General features: G+C 42.2%; 1 protein-coding gene across 1 annotated transcript in view; it reads left to right on the forward strand.

The window, feature by feature from the left end:
• Positions 1-17626, forward strand: part of nrip1b (nuclear receptor interacting protein 1b) — a 55639-nt gene that overhangs the window by 24434 nt on the left and 13579 nt on the right. Inside the window, exon 2 of the mRNA XM_014969226.2 lies at positions 14462-14533. The gene's annotated coding sequence lies outside the window, so the exon portion shown is untranslated. The remainder of the gene's footprint in view (positions 1-14461; positions 14534-17626) is intronic.

Genomic DNA, 17626 nt, shown 5'->3' on the forward strand with positions numbered 1-17626 from the left:
CTTGAGGACAGAGGCCTCCATATGTGGACTGTGCTTAACCCCTGTGCCACCACAGCACACCCGAAACAACTTACTGTTAAAGGAAAACTGTCTGTCCACTGTCTTCAGTGTCCATGCTAATTAGCTTTAGCCTGTGTTGTCGGGAATACACTGTAGTGCAGCAGAGAGCACGAGGGGGAGACTTAGAGTGGGAGTGAGCAGCTTGCACATGAAGTTGATTAACAGCGCTAAGACCCTCCTCTTGCCAGAGGAGCTCGCTTTATTTTTCCACAGACTGTCTCCTACAGTACTGTCACATCATAGTGACACTTTCAAATATGTAAAGTTTTTTTTAAATAAAAGTTCCATACTAATTTTCATGTCGGTTCATCTCTAGCCCTTTGTTCCTTTTTCCCTCCTCTTTTACCCTTTACCACATATCCAATTAGGATGGTCTACCTGCCACCTTTAAAATGATTACATTCATACGGTACCATAAGAAACACGTCATTTTTGGTTTTGCCAACAAATAATAGAGAAACATGGTAGCTTTTTAAAATCTGGGAACAGTTCAGTGTGCAAACTGTTGTAAAAGTATTGAAGGTGCAGAGTTAGCCAAAGGGCTTTGTGTCAAATGACCAAAACATCAGTAGAAAAGAGGATTTAGAGGATAGTACTGAAGCCTCTCCTCTTTCTTGTTCACACTCTGGTCGTGTGTTTTTATTGGTCAGTCTGGTATCAGCTAACACTGTGCAACAGCAATGTCTTGTCTGACAGCAGCACACAGCTGTACACATCAGGGTTAGCCTACAGCCTGAGGACCTGCGTTGCAGTCCGTGTTAGTGCCAGTGAATTGAACTGTAAAAGTCTTTTTTCTAATGTCTTACCTTCCATCGGCAGGCACACAGTTAGACCTGCAAGTGTCCTACAGAGTCTTTTTTTTCTTCTTTTTGGCCATGACGGTACGCCATCCTCTTGTAGCAGAGCAACTTTTATCATTCACAGCAGGCAATTAGAAGAATTACTTAGTCTGTTGTTTTACACTGGCACACAGGTGGTGGAAGACAAACTCAATGTGGATGCAGAGAATAATTATTATTTTGGAGGGAGGATAGACATAAACAAGACATTTTTTTTTCTTTTTTTCTTTCTTTTCTTTTTGGAGTTGAACAAATGGCCATACCATCATCTAAATTTCCTTGTAGATGGAAAAAAGTACAGGCGGATTCATTGTTGGAGTCCACAAAGTCAGTCTTCCAGGCCGCTAATGGAGCCGCTTCAGGCTATGCATCAATATGACATCCCAGATTACAATCTTTAGAGTTTGGGAGCACTTTAGGTACTTTCAGAGCAGGGAGAACGGAGCGAGAACTGGCCGAAAAAGCACTGAGTCATTATAATAACAATTGCGGAGATGGGTGGAGCCGTGCAGTGATACAGCCCGACAGAAATTACTTAAGTATACCCATGGGGGACTTGTCGTGAGGCTGTGGGGCTTAATAGGGATTTTGCTGTGACTGTATTGAACCTAACAGCACCTTGTGTTTAACTTGGTGTCATAGTAGTATTATATTGATTCGTAGTTCAAAGTTCAGGACTGTTTTAGCTTTTGAGAAGTTTGGAGATGCAGTTGATTTCTGTCCCTTTGTGGACTTCAAAAGGTGATAAAAGTGTGTAAAAGGTGGCTAACAATACACTGAATTCTTCATAAAGTTGTAAGTACAGATACTTGTTTCAGGATTTTTTTGTGTGTGTCAGAAACCGTTCCTTCATCCCTACGACTTTACAAGGAAAGCATTTATAGAAACTGGATCGACACCATTCCTTTATCTGAGATTCGGCATTTGTCGACACAAAGCTAAACTCCATGTGCAAGAAGGAAGTTAAAGCACTACGGTGCAGCAATACTACATGATCTGCATTAGTGTTATGATTGTGGACACTTCTCCATCTTGACAGCAGCGGATATTCTGTCCCCACCGGACCCTTGTTTTGTGGTTCCACTTTGGGGATATCCTGGTTAAAAAAGCGTAAATCTTCTGACCACCCATCTCCTGAAACATTGTTTTATCATATGATTCTAATCATTTATCTAACTTGACATACAGACCTCCAGTCTTGAACAAGCCTCCGTTTAGCTATTACTGATAATGTATTAATTTGGGACGGACCATGTGTGGCTTTAGATGCAGTTTATGAAAAACCAGACAAAAAAAAAAACAAAATTAAAGTTTTGCTTTGGGGATTCACAATATCAGCATTAACATCAGTATCGGCCGATGTTGGTCATTTTATTTAAACATCTGTATCGGTCGAATGAATAAAACTTGTCCGATTTTAACAACTGATATTGATTTCTGCCTCTCCATTTGTGTTTCTGGAGAGCTTTGATCATGTGACAGTCATACTGATTCTGCACTGGATTGTGAGACGTTTAAATGACGTATCAAGGATTAGAATCGGCAAAGTTAGCGTTGTGGTTGTTTTTCACCATGTCAAAAGGTTAGAGAAATATATAAAATTATGGCAAAAACAGCAATACTGGTATAGGATTTCGATATTAGATTAATTTCAGTGTATCCCTACTTCTATCTGCACGTTGTAAAACTTAACAAATAATGCTTTCTGCAGCTTTCTGCAGCTTTCTACAGCTTTCTACGGCCTGCTCTACACAGAACAGGTCACATGACTTGGACAGGCCAGGAACTGCACCAGTCTCTTTTAATGTGAAGAACAGAAAGACAAGAACATCTACAATCTGTGAAAATTAAATTATACTCATTTTTTAAAATCTATCACATAAACCATGTCTGTACAACTCCCTTTGACTGGCAAAATCATATATACTAGACTAAGAACAGATGTGGCTATTGTTGGAATTAGAATCAGATCCACCTGGTGTTATTTTATGTATTTAAAAAAATTAATGAACTGTACTTTTTGACCACGAGGCCTTTTCTCGTATCTAAATTCACTGTACGCGTCACAAAGTACTAAATTAATACCTGAAGCAGAATTTGATGTGTTTTGACTCTTTAAAATAAGGAGCTGGTAGCAGAGAAATGCTTCATTGTGAGGAAACTACACCTGGCCCCACAAAACCTTTCCACAATATTCTAGGAAAAACTGTGATGCATATGAATCTCGAAGCCACTTTCTAAAATAGTTCAGCAAAATGGCAAAAAAAAACAAAACATGTCTGCTAATTAAGCCACCTCAGCATAAGTTGCCCACTGGAGCCATCCATGTCTGCACTCATAATAACAGTGGCATTACTGAGTTTTTATTTTCTGCACATAATTACTTTTTCAGCGTAATTGTTTGTTTACGTTTCTCTCTAAGTCAATGGAGTGTTATGTCTGAAAATTCAAAACTTGACTTTGCTTTGACAGGTGATTGTTGTATAAACAAGACTGGACTGCAGGACTGGATAGGTGAACCTTCGAAGCAATAAAGTGATGAGTTTTTAGCTGCAGCTGCATAAAAGCAAGCAGAAAGCTGCATTCTTCTTCCACAGTGCTAACGAACTTAGTGACGGTGTGTGGGCTCGATGTCTGGCAGGGACGCCGGTTCAGCTCGGAGCAGTCGCCGGGGGAAAATGGGGTAGAGGAGCATGTGTGTCCAGCCTGGGTGACATCTAGCCTAAGTCCCCATGAAGTGTACTTTCTACTCAGACGGGATTTGCTGGATAAGTGTCCCTAACGCCAGTGACGCAATCCTTTTGAACACTGACCACTCAAAGCTGGATTTGAAGCTCCAGTGAACCCTGTTGAACTTTGACATTTAGAGGTACTGAAAATAGATTCCTACTTTTTTTTTTTGCAAAGAATCTCCTAACTGTAAATAAAACTGCCACGATTTGGGTAAAGGATTGTTAAATACTGCTTCTCATAGTCTTTTGTTTTTCTTTTTATTGTCTGATAATCTTTGAAAAAATATCACAGCTTGACAATATCACCGTATCGGCACTAGAATTTCAAACAGAGGTACATAAAATAGTCAAACTGCTTTTGTTTAAATCATAAAACTTAATTATTTCCACTTCTACTGAAATAATGTATTGATTCTTACTGTTATACAGTGGAACCTTGTCGATTAGCGATTCAGCGTTTGCAGATTTTTGGGTTGTTCTCTAAATTATTCACAGAAAATGAATAATTTCTCCATATAGTGGCTGGCAGTTCCAAAGCAGCCAATCCAGAAAATAACCAAAATAATTATGTAATAATAGTCAGCAAGACGGCAGTGTGCAGCAACATGTGGAGGAGGGGCAGCTGTGTCTTACTCTACGATCCATACTGGCTCCCATCGCGCTGATCTCATTAACAGAACTTTAAACCTCAGGATGATGGGATGATTATAAAGCTGTCAGTAATTTTGTAACCATAACTTTTTTTTTTAAACTGCAACATCATTAATCAGCCTCTGCCTTGTGCTAATTAACATTATTATAAGCATATAAACTCCCAATGAGTCATGATGGAAAGCCTTGGTCCTTTCATCCAGCCATTCCTCACAAAAGCAATGGTGATGACTTTTGCCGACACAATCACGCTTCTCAGAGTTACGTAAGATTACATGGTTAACGGTTAGTTGTGCCAGGCCCATGCATCACCCAGCTGGCATGGCACCATTTCGACTCTTCCCTTTGATTAAACGCAAAGGCATTTAGACTAAACAATCAATGCGTACAGGCTTGAGTCCTGAATTGCTCGGGTATAAATCTTCCTGCTGCCTGGCGTGGAGTCGCCTCTGTATCATTTTTGCTGATTACTCTTCCCATTACTCAAAACAGATGTGTTTGCCGGTGATGAATGGTCCAATTATGGAATATTTGTCACCCATTTCATACCTGCTGTTAGTGTGCGTCTATACATAAAAAAAAAGGGATTGTTTAACAGATCAGTTGGATGTTAGGATGGGGACGTTTTGTGTCCACGATTCTCTCAGAAAATAGAAGATCTTTGACGAAAGCAGAACGCGGGTCTGCTTTCGGATCAGAGCGCTGTGGCCCGGACCTTTTATATGACCGCTGTAACCTCAGAAGTCCCTGTTCTCATAGCTCACACATAGCAGTCATACATGTCCACACTGTAGCTGACCCTGTCCAACTGCTCCAAATACACAGCAGAAACACACACACACCCTCACAGCTGAAAGGATTCCTGTGCACACCCCCTTGTCCCACCTCACCCCCCCCACCCCTTCCACGTCTGTGGACAGTGGGCTGATTCTGCAGCTTCCCTCCTTCTCTCCTGCTCTGCTGTACCAAGCTGTGTGTGTGTGTGTGTGCGTGTGCGTGTGTGTGTGTGTGACAGCTGCCTAATTGGGCATTCTCCCCTCGTCGGAGCGGCTGCCTCTCCCCCCTCTCCTCCAGCCCGGGCCAGGGCTGCTGACGAATGGCAGCGGATTACAGATGAGGACACGGTGACCCGCCTGACCTTGCTGCACAGCCGCTGGGGGGGGTGGGGTGGAGGTATGGATGGAGGGAGGGAGATGGAGAGAGGGAGAGGGAGAGAGAGAGGAGTCCATGGGGGTTGGAGGGGCGGATGGGGTACTGGTACTGCAGAAAGGCGGGGGAGCAGAGGGAACGATTGGTTGATGCCTCCAGGTCAGGGAAGGGATAAGGTCAAGTAAAGGTGGGCAAAAATTTTTGGAATGAAGGTGGTTAGGTAGACAGGAGAAGGATCAGACATTTAAATGACAAATGGCACATGACAATACCCCCCACGCCTCTCCCTCCCTCCTGTGAACCTAAGCCAGTGTGTCAAGGGCACGAGCCCCCACTGCGGCATTCCCCCCACCGCGCTCTTCTCTCTTCTCATGTTTATTTCCTCTCTTCTCCTCCTCTTCCTCCGCGCCTCCTCTCTTCTTCTCTACTTCTTTTATGCGCCTTTCAGACGAGCAGCTTCTGTGTGACTGCTGGCTCGCCTCCACACGCCCACGGGCCGCGATGTGCTTGGTCAAAAGGAGGCAGCAGGTCCTTGAGTGTGGTGAATTTTAATTCCTTTCAGCACTATAGATATTTCCATGCCCCCGCGCTCCCCTCTCTCCCCTTCACCCTCTTCCCTTACCACCATCACCACCTTCTTCCTGCTGTGCTTTTGAGACTGCCAAGGTGAGGTTGTGTCCTCTTGTTAAGAGCGATTAATGGTACTCGTTATGTACATAATGAAATATCCCTGCAGATGCATTGGGTGGCGTTGTTTCCTGCTGCTGCTGCGTGTGAGTACGAGTGTGTTTCTGTATGTATGCAGAAGGTTTGGCCATCATAGGATTCTTAACGGATGAGAAAATTTAACACGTTATAACTAATAATGGCACATTTTAAAACTCAAAATGTATCATTATGATTCTAACATTTATTTCTTCCGTTTCGACCTTTTCTTCCGTGATTCCTCAAATCACTCGATTACATTAAGTCCTTCTGGGAGTCCCGGAAAATCTCTGATTGGATCCTTTACAACCTAGAATATCAAGGAGTAGCTCAGTGCCCTGAAATTTAGATGAAGTCAGAGAAAGCCTGAGAATAAACAAAAGCCTTTTAAGTTGGTGCTGCACACATCCTGACTGCTCATCTCTGGACAGAATTACTTAAAACCAAAGTGACTCTCTAGCTTTTTTGTAGAAGGGATATTTCCTTGGAAGGGTTTCTGGTTTATAATAAACAGATTGACTGTAGATGGTGGAAACAGGATGTGCACAAGTGTCTGTGTCCACTGGTTCTAAGGGAAAGCAGATGCTTTTTGGGGATTTTAAGTACAAAAGGGCAGAAACACCTGGTCAAGCATAGATTAGATTACCTGAATTACTTGAGTATTTGTGGGATTCCTACCCCTCCCCCTTATTTAACACAGATTTGTGTTGAATAAGGTCTGGAAAAAAAGTCTGGAAACGCAGAAAAAATTAAGTTAGCATTGTGAAAAAGTTTGACTTTCCAGACTGCCTCGTCTCATTCCGACATGGGAAGCGGAGAAGTCAGGATGTCTGGAAATATAAAAATGTTTGTTTTGTTTTTTCCACTGAGCACTTTTAGTTTTGGCTCGCCACATCACAAATTAGGTTTCTTTTCTAATTGTTTAATCATTTCGGTATTCTTTTTCACTCTCAAATGAAAAAGGACATTTTTGGCTTTTTAAATCCTTTTACTGATGGGTTTTAAAACGAACGCAACATTCTTTCACACCTGAAAGGGTTAATGGAGATCTTGAGGCTTCAGTGTAAAAGGGTTTCCTTTAGATGAAAAAATATATATATTATTTTGGGAAAATATTGGAAAATGCATCACAAACTGAGATGTAAAGGATCTGGATTTAATCTTGTATAATCCCATCAAGTTTATGATATTTTTAGTACAGATTTTTAACTGATCCAAGTTTGTCAAGATGCCAAAGAATAGTGAAATGGCCCTTTATCACACTGGCAAATGATAAGCCACCACAATTACTTTGTTTCATCATATAATGAAAAAAGTATGTAATAAAGCCAACTAGGGCATTTTTTTTTACTTCATGTTATAGAAAAAAATCTTGACTCTGGAAAATGATGACATTTTGAAATGGGAGTACCATAAGAACCTGGCATTCAGATTATTTATATATTTGTTTGCTGTGCTCCTACCATTGACTGAAAGAAAAAACTAGAACAAACCTCTACACTTAGAAGTAGTTTTTAAGTGCAAATTATTAGACTCTTAAATGGTTTTGCAGTATATAAAGTAACACATGTGTAACAATCCAATATCAGCTGGTTAATCAGTCAAGCTATCAACAGACTCGAAGCTCCTAATTTGCCAAACGACATAACCTGTGATGGAGAGAGATGGAGCTCCTGTATTTTCCTCGCCATCACTGATTTTTGTGCTCAGAAATATTTAAATACCTCTGGTCACCCCATTGTTTTCTTAGAGACCTCATTAAAAGGCAGGAACTGTGCCACATCAGTTTTAACCTGTCATTCACAGGTTGTCATTCACAATGACAGGGGTGTCAAACTCCAGTCCTCAAGGGCCGCTGTCCTGCAGTGTTTAGATGTGCCACAGGTAAAAAACAGTGGAATGAAATGGCTTAATTACCTCCTCCCTGTGTAGATCGGTTCTCCTGAGCCTTGCTAATGACCTAATTATTCTTTTCAGGTGTGGTGCAGCAGAGGCACATCTAAAAGTTGCAGGACAGCGGCCCTTGAGGACTGGAGTTTGACACCCCTGTCACGAGAGGACAGGGGTCCTCTCGTGACAGAGAGGACGCCTGTCCTCTCTGTCACGAGAGGACCCAAACTTGGGTCCTCTCGTGAATGACAGGTTAACTTCACTGTTAGAAACTAGGGATCAGCTCCGAAATCTGGGTGTGGTGAAGGACTCGGTCTCTGAACCTTCAGAGACACTTAAAGACAGTTACAAAGTCAGCCTTCTATCACCTGGAGAACAATTCCAGGCTAAAAGACTAATGTCGCAGCAGAGGGTAGAGGAACTTCCAGAAAACTGCAACACAACCCTGAGTTCCTTTAGATCAAAGCTTATAACCCACCTGTTTAGAGTTGCCTTTGATTAATAGTAAGTGGAACATTGATCAACATATTTGATGTGCACTTGTGCAGTAATTTTGATGATGGCATTTGACATATTGTAATGTTTATTGCTTGTTTCATAATCGATGACTGTATGATGTTTTTATGATGGAAAGCATTTTGAACTTTCTTGTCGCTGAAATGTGCTACACACATAAACTCAACTTGGGACAGAAAATATGTTGAAACTGTAACCATCTGTAACTTTGCACTGACTCAAAAACAGAGTCTCTGTGTGTTCATAAAAATAGCATTAAGGAAGTTTTGTTTCAGCTTCTACAGTGTGTTTGATATGTAGCAGAGGCCCCCTCCTTACCCACACACAAAACACACCTTGTGAGCCATCTCTCCAAATGAAACCCGAACGGGAATTAAGACCCCGTCGACTCCCAGTCAAGTTTGTTCCTGTTTCCCTCTTTAGATGCTCGCAACACTGCAGCTCCCCTGCGTGACATGTGTTCAGAGCGATAGAGATGGGTGGCTCACCACCGAGTCCCATTCTGACTGGCGGAGTAAATTTAGATCTAATCTCCTTGCGCGCGAGTGTGTTTGTGCTTGTGCTCCTTTTGTAGCCCGAGAATGTTCACCTAACAGCAGCTTTTAAGTTGACCTTGTTGTGCTGTTTGCTCGTCCACGGCTGCCATGTACATGCGCGTTTTCTAGGACAAGACGGTGCCGGCTTCCCCGTTGGGTTTTCATTTAGATCTTGTGCGAGTGCGTTCGCCCGCGCCAGCTTGTGTGCGTGTGTGCGAGAGCCAAACGCCATTCAGCGCCTGAGTCAAGCTGTGCAAGCTCTTTTAATCCCACGCCCCACTGCACGTAGGCTTGATTAGTGGCAGCAGTTATCTGTGCAGAAGACAGTCCGCCCTCCTTTAGCATTTGGTCAGGTCTGGGGCACTTGGAGAAGGGGGTGTCAAGTCATGAGAAAGGTGAACGAGGAACGAGAAGGGGGAGTGGGGGCAGCAGAGGGTGGTGGGATGCCTCATTAGTATTCTCAAGGAGCGCTCCTGCCAGCAGAGCAAATTGATTACTGCATTTTACCTGTATCAGCCTCCATGGCTAAGGATGACAAGGTACGGGAGCGTGATGTGTGTCCGCATTCACCTCCCAACCTGCAGCACAAAAGGTGTGTTAGCATCTGCCTTTGGTGTAGCTTGTTCTGATTCTCTCCTGAGCACTTTTTCCCTCCGTTTACCATCTGATAGAGTTCTCCCTGTCTTCTTGATCTTCTTCATTACGGCAAAATGACTGTGGAAGTTGGGTGCTGCCCTCGTCCATCTGTCTCTGTCTGATTTAATGGTCAGTGGCTGACCGAGAGAGGAAAGACTCATTTCCTGTAATCCTTGGCCCCGTGCTCGTCTGCATCTCAGACAATTAGTGGGTTTCTCTTGGTTACGGAAAATGCAACCTGATCAGTTTCGTCGACCCTTCAACCGAGTTCACTGTTTCCACCAAAACGCGCCGAAAAGCAAAGGAGTTTTGAATCCACAGCTCTGCCAGTTTTCATTCGTCCTACTCAGTTGGGGACTGATTGCACCTGGGCTGCCAGGTGAAGGCAGTTAATAACAATTAATGTCTGCTTAGATGGAAAACCAGACGTACTGTGAGTAATGACGAGCAGAAGGGACAGCCACTTACTTGTGTGCCCGTGTTCATCAGGACTTCTACTTTTCTCACCTTTAACTAAAGCAGCTATGTCACAGAGGACAGTTTCTTCTTCATTTTCATGCAGTCATTTGTTTCTCGTACCCATTTTGCATTGTTCAGGGTCACAGAGGCAGGGGAGCCTATCCCAGCTGTCCTGTGGTGAGAGGCAGGGTACGCCCTCAACAGGTCAACGATCTGTTGAGGGCGTACGATCAACAGGTCAACGATCCATCACAGGGATAAAGGAAACACGCACACTCACACATACAGTCGGTTTTATAATCCTCAGTTACCGTACATGCATGCAGCTATAACAGAATAGCTGCTATTGGACAGAAGACATTTGAGGTATACCGCAATCTGTACTTCTCTGTATGGACAACAGATGTATCTGCACTAGGACTGCAGCCATTTAACATTTTTAATTCAGTATTCTGTAGAATAATTCCTTTTAATAATCAAGTAATTCAATAAACTGCTTTTCTGAAAATCCTATCTTACCTGAGGTCCTTAACTCCGCAGACTTACATACACGCACACATCTCAGCCCAATCTGTGTAGGCATTTATTCTTCACATATAGCAAACTGTGTCCAGCCTGACCAGGGATGAGTTGCCAGGATGTCTACATGGCCAAATTTAAAGGCTTCTGTTTATTTTTGGGAAGTGCTGGAGTTTGAACAGATGTGTGTAGAGAGAGAGAATAACCTAATACTCAGTGTTTTGTGCCTGAGGGCAACAGTGTACCTGCTGTCGATCTCAAACTGTAGGCCTGTGTTCTTTCTAAAATATTTCTTTGACGCTAAATCGATTGACAGACGAGCTCCTCGTAGATATTCTGATCTGGACACACAGAAGTCCACCAACTCTTGATTCCTTCCCCACAGCATGGACGGATTATTAAAACACGACTGAATTTCCTCTCCGAGCTTGTTGGAAACGTGCATAAAGATGCTCAGAACCTCCCACTGTTCCATCTGTGGGGCAGCTTAAGAGACGTTTGTTTGATATTTAGTTTATGTTTAATGCTCCTCCAATGACAAATACTGTCTAATAAACGAAGCCTCAAGTTAGTCCCTTTTTTTTTGCCCCTCAGCAACCGCATTCACACCAGAGTGTTGTTGTCAGCGTGACCTTGTAGCGTTTAGCATGGTGCCTTCACTGATCGGAAAAATAACAGATGTTTCGGCTTTTGATCAGGTTGAAATTTGTCTGATTGCAGTCAGCAGCTGATTTCTTGATGCAAATCTGGCAGAAACAGTTTCACAGTTCACACCGCCTTTTAAAAGAGGCTGATCTTTGATGCTTTTACTGCAAGATCTGTAGTGAAAAGAACTGTGTTCACTGTATTCAACTTTAAAATGGGGATGGGAAGAGTCCAGTGTATGATGATAGGCTAATCACTTTGTTCACATGCCCACTTAGGGCTGCTGTGATTCGTCAATGACGTTGATTTTATAACAATTCTGTCGCTATCAAGCCGCATTAGTCAACACATAATTTATTATTGTGTTAAAATTCTTAAAGGTTACACTAGTTTAGTTACAAAGTACCGTGTGTGCAGTCAGTTCCTTCCTTGCTGTGTATGTACCTTTAATTCAGTCAGGAGTTTGGGTCCAATCATTGGATATGAATATGCAGCAAAATCCCTTTTTGGAAGCATTTTCACTACTGCCTTTTATTTTACTTTCTGACTGTTGTTTTACAATGTGTAACAGTACCAACAAGATATTGATTTTGTTTAATTGGGAGCAGCTGAGTAGCTTCTCCAAATGATACTTGACCTATGACCCCAGATCCTGAGGAGTTGAAAATGAGGCTTCGTGAATGCAGAGCAGGACCAGAGATCAGAAAGACGAGGAGGAAGTTCAAACTGTCTATTAATCATAATGAGGCAGCATCATATCATTGGATGATATGCCTTACAACATTTAACTTCTCTTTAGGTTCAATATAAGTATTTTTTAATTGAATTGAATTGAATTTAATTCAGATTTTTTTTTTTTTAGATCCAAAAAGTTGAATAGTAGTTCATGTGATACGATGATGTTTAGAAGAATATTTCCGTTTCCTTTAAATTAAAACTGGAGATATGAAGGTAAACTCTGACTCAGCTGATGGAAAGGTGACTTGTTTTTTCTTTTTTACACAGACTCTCTGAAACTGAATGAAACCATTTTTATTCTCACAAATCCAACTTCAGAGGTTCAGTCAGAAATGCCATACGGGGCTAGTTATCTGAGGAAAGTTCTGTTATTAGGAAAACCAACATGAATCCCTGGCCTTCATGTTGCAGCTCACATGTTTGTGCTCCTTGTTATATGTAGGTACTGAATGTAATGTGTGAATTCACTGCAGCCTGCAGTGCATCAGTGGCAAATATGCAAATACCGGCAGTAATTTATTCTTTTGTTTATTCGAGTTTTAATGTGAAAACACACCGATCTTTTATGTTGAGGTGGTATAACAGGTTGGGACCATATGATTTTTGACAGTGCCCAGGTGCATTTATTAGTTCAGCATAATTAGTGAAGACATGCTCACAGTGGAAAAACACTAAGTATTAGACAGTCACGCATGCACTGAATAGCTAAAATCCATACAGAGTAAAACATACTGGTTAATAGGATTGTGATTTGATAATATTTCCAATTAAACATGCATTTCTTGGTAGTTAGTTTTTTTTTTTTATTAAAGAGTAAAAATGCATGTTACTTCAATCACTACTTGTAGTAGGCTATAAATTCAGTCATATTTCAGGTGGATTATAATTTGAGTGGTTGGCCCTTTAGATGTCCAACATTCCTAATTAGACATTCTCAGATTAATAAATATTTTTATATCTTAGAATATCCAGCTGTAGCTTAAGAGTCGTATTTACACCCTTTAAAAAAACTGCAAAGACTCAGCTTTTTTCCAGTTCTTCTTTCTCTTCTTGAAACCGTGTAGTTTGAATAGCGACATGATGACGTTTCTTGTGAATTACGGCTAAATTATCACTTCATCCTGTATGCGGAAAACCAAAGTAGTGTGGCCTATCAGGCTATCTTGAGCAAGAGCCTGCTAGGTTATCTCAGTTCAGTCAGTTCTCTGACCCCTGGGTCAATGCTATCAGCGTATCTAACCAGTTGTACTTTCAAGACACTTTATGTTGGAGTTCTGATGGTGATCTAGATGGTTTGCAATGCATTTGGTGTGGATCACTTGTTTGAAGTTGAATCTACCGTTGCTGCGCCTCTGCGCTGCTGGTGCAGCAGGTCACGAAGCCGTTTCTACGACCTGCAGAACCTTCGGTTCTCTAATACGACCTACAACTCTGCTGTCACTTGCTGGTTCTGTGATCCTAACTTTACTCACAGGATGCGACAGGCTCGAGTTGTTGACTCTTGAAAGTCTCATTACAAAACCGCCCTGTGCAACGTTCAGTCAATATGTATATAAGTCCATGTTCATTGTTATTCTGCCTGGTGTCAGTGGGAAATGGATTTTACCAGCAAATCTGTTATTTATAACCTAATGAAAATCTAGTGGTGGTGGAAGAGTGAAAATCTGGGACAGTTGATTCAAAAAATATATATAAGTATTTTTTGAAAGTGATGAATGTGACGGAGCATCAGTCCCTTACTTACCATGTCGCTAAGTACAACACTGTAGCTTTGTTTGTGTTGGTGAAATGTGCACAAAAGCCTGTATTGACTAATTTGTATAATCTTTCATTTGTTAGTACTGGAGACCAGTTATGGCCCTGTTGGGTAACTAAATTCTGCTTTGAACATTTGTGCATTTTGGTAAAAGAGAAAGTTGAATTCAGACTTTTAGTATACTTGTAAATGAAACGAAATTAGCTGAATAAAATTACTCTAATTTAAAGGTTTTTAATTCTATGCTTGATACCAATCTACGTCATTTAAGTATAGTTGATATCAAGTATTCATGGGGTTCAGGGAGCACAGCCACCTGTGAGTAGCTATAATCTGCAAATGCTTGAGACCCCATCTAACACTTATAACTGCCTATTATAATTGTTCATATACCAAACACACCTTAAATACCCACAGCGGAAACTGACTTAGCATACAGAAGCTAATATTTACACTATTCCTTATCTCTGCTCTTGTGATCAGCTGACTTGACAGTTTTTTTTCTCTAAACATGCCAACATTCAGGGAAAACAAACTCCTTAAACAAAATGTCCATGAACTGTAATAAATTGTACATGCTGTGAACATAAAGATTGAACAAATTCCTTTTTTTTTTCTTTTTTTTTTCAGAAAATAGTCTTGGAAATTGCAGTGACACGCCACACTGGAGCAGACCGAGTCACAAGCTGCAGCCACCAAAAGGTATCAAGAGTTAAAAATTAGACGAGGACTATGATCATCACTAGTTGTTTATTATTATCAATTTACTCTTTCATTTATAGATTCCAGTCCACCTGACATGGCTTTGGTTTGTCTCATGTTTTGGTCTGCGTCAGTGATAAATGCCAATAATAATACTGCAAAGGAGTTCACTTTCCATGCTTATGAACCGAGACAAGTTGAGTGGTCCAAGTAAATGGCCTAGAGGAACTACATCTGTAACTTCGTACCTGTAGAAAAAAGTCAGAGTAGAGTATATTCCCACACGATGCAGTTTACAGATTCACGGTGCAAACTTGATTTAAAAGTTATGGGGACTGAGTTAGATGATGACTCTGTGGAGATAATGAAGTCTGGAGCTGCAGAACCTTCCTCTGTTTGAGCACCAGAACAGACACCAGGTCTCCTGGTTATTGGCATGAACTAAGTTCTGTTAAATAGAGCAGTGCTGCTTGAAAGAGACTCTCCATTAAAAAGTTAAACACAGTTGCCATTTGCTTTATTGGGTCAAAAGTGCATAATTGTTCCAAAAGATCCATTTAATTGTTTAACTTTGAGGCAGCCTGTGTTCTAGATGACGGGCGGGAAGGTACAGCCTCTGTGTTTTTGATGATTCGAATGGAATATTCCCTCACATATCATGGTGCCCTGTAATATAATACTCCAATCCCACCCAAAGCAAGCATTAGGATGATTTAAACCAGAAAGTAGGTCAATGAGAGCATTATGAAAGGCAAAATGATAGCAGAGATACGTCCTCCTCTCTTTCCATCACTTAGACATCCATCGCAGCTCGGCTATAACACTCCCAAACCATCCCGAGTTACCCACAGTAAAAAGAAAAGAGCAGCACTCTCTTTAACCCAATAAAGCCAGACATCTTGCTGACTCATAGCAATGGCCTCCTTAGGAGCCATGCCAGGGATATTATGGAAATGATTCATTAAAGGCCAAGGTTTTTTAGCTGGTTTTATCCAGCTTTCAGGGCAGCCTGACAGTGGGACATTTGATCTCAATTGCAAAGTGGCCCATTTCCCTCAGACATCACCACTGCAGTCAGTTTCAAGGGCCCAACTCTGCCTCTAAGCACGTTGGCCACGGGGCAATCAGCTGTTCCTATTTGCAGGCCCGTGTTTACAGATGGAAAATGCATGTTGTTTCAGGAGGGAAATGAGCGCCATTTCAGACTTGCGATGCAAGCATGAGATTACCTCTGAGCCCTGGTAGAAATGGATCAGGTGTGGACTGATGGCAGCCACGGCTCATTAGGAGGGAATGCGTGTGTGTGCGTGCGTGTGTGTGTGTGTTTAATTGATGCACTAATTCCCAGCCACTCAGGAAATGGCCCTTGGGTGGGTCTTCCAAATGGCACACAAATATTTACTATGGACGCAAACATCTTTGGAAGCCCATCTACTCTGACCTGTTTAGGCATGTAGAGCGCGGTGAAAGTGTGTCCAGGTCTGTGATACAGCGCAGTGATATCATCTCCCCATCCTCCGCTGCTCAGCTGGCCTCTCAAACAGTTAGATGACTCATCAGCGTGGATGAATTCCTTCAAGCTCTCCCTTCTCTCAACCTCAGGAACTCCTTGTACTGATGAGTTCAGATGAGGTTAAAATCCGCCCCCGCGCTTTTCATGCTAGGCCAGATTCAGGCCAGGAACGTTCGCAGTCAGGCCCTCGTTTAGGCCAAAGTCTTAAACGATAGAAACTAGTCATCAAACCCCGTCAAAGGATTCTGTTGTTTTTTTTTTTTCTTTTTTCAGTAGATAGCCCAGGCTATCTCGACTTCTCAGCTCTGATGTATCACATTTCCGTTGTGATGCTGTACATCCATCTGTTTCAACGTGCGCACATGGGTGTGTGTGTGTGTGTGTGTGTGTGTGTGCGTGCGTGCGTGCGTGTGTGTGTGTGTGTGTGTGTGTGTGAAGCATCTTGTTTAGTCAGTGTGTCTAACGGAAATGGGTCACAGCGCCCTAGTTCTCATTGTGTGGGCATGCATGTTTCAGCGTATTCCCTTTCAGGTGTTGTTTTGTCCCGATTGACTTATCTGCAGAAACATTTACTTGCTCCGGCTCCCCTGCTGTTCGGTGGCATGTTGCTCTCTTGTTTACCTTTTCTCAAGGTTGAACAAGAGCTTCTAATTCCACCTTCCCGTCGCTCGTGTGCATACACAACGCGCTCGCGGAGGTCTCGGAGCAGCCGCATTTGGTCCGGCAGCTTATGTTTTGCCTTATTTAATCATGTCAGGCCATATTGAATTTACAAATAGCGGTCACGCCGCATGTGTAAGGGAGCTACCCTGTTGAGTGTGTGCAGCGGTGCTAGGCTGCAGATTACATGATATAATAGTGTTTAGGCATCGCCTCCCCTTTTTAAATTCCTTTAACCTTGACTCCCCTTAAATGCAGGGAGAACACATCTGCCAGGCTGGTGTCAGACATTAGGAAGACACACCGCTCAGGCAGCATTGTCACTTTTTATTAACGCCCAGAGCTTTGCATGGACACCAGCTGTTGCATCAAGTGGAGGAGTCTTGGTGGGATGAATGACCTTGACTTTGTCTGCCGCTGCTTCGGCTCTAACCCCCGCTTAATTCTTTTGTTTGCTCTCATACATTTTAAATGGATTACCACTCTTGACATTGAAGGTCATTTAGCAACTAAGTTCTTGTGTGATTAAAGAAGAGTGTTAGCAGCAGGTGCGGTCATGCTTATATTGGCTAGCAAAGGTGGCAAAACTTTTAAAGAATCTCTGGTGAGTGTGAGTCCAGTCCAAAAGATGATCAAACACAATCTTAAAAATCTGGCATCCTTCCACGTTAGGAATCAGAATCTCACTATTCCCTGGAAAGACACCTATTTTTATATCTCTTTTTTGCTGGCTGCCCCTTTCAGAGTCACACCCTGGGCGGTGAGTCATATTGCCCACATTGAAAGTGTCACTGAATGTCATGGATGAGGTTCACCATGACACTCTAACCGTATGTTAACCTTTAGTAAATGTGAACATCATCTAATTTCTGCAAAAACAGAACAGCAGCAGTTTGTTCCACTTCTGAAGATGTAATTTA

Source organism: Poecilia mexicana, unplaced genomic scaffold (assembly GCF_051168715.1).
Source record: "Poecilia mexicana isolate PSO_F unplaced genomic scaffold, ASM5116871v1 scaffold_14, whole genome shotgun sequence".
Taxonomy (NCBI): Eukaryota; Metazoa; Chordata; class Actinopteri; order Cyprinodontiformes; family Poeciliidae; genus Poecilia; species Poecilia mexicana.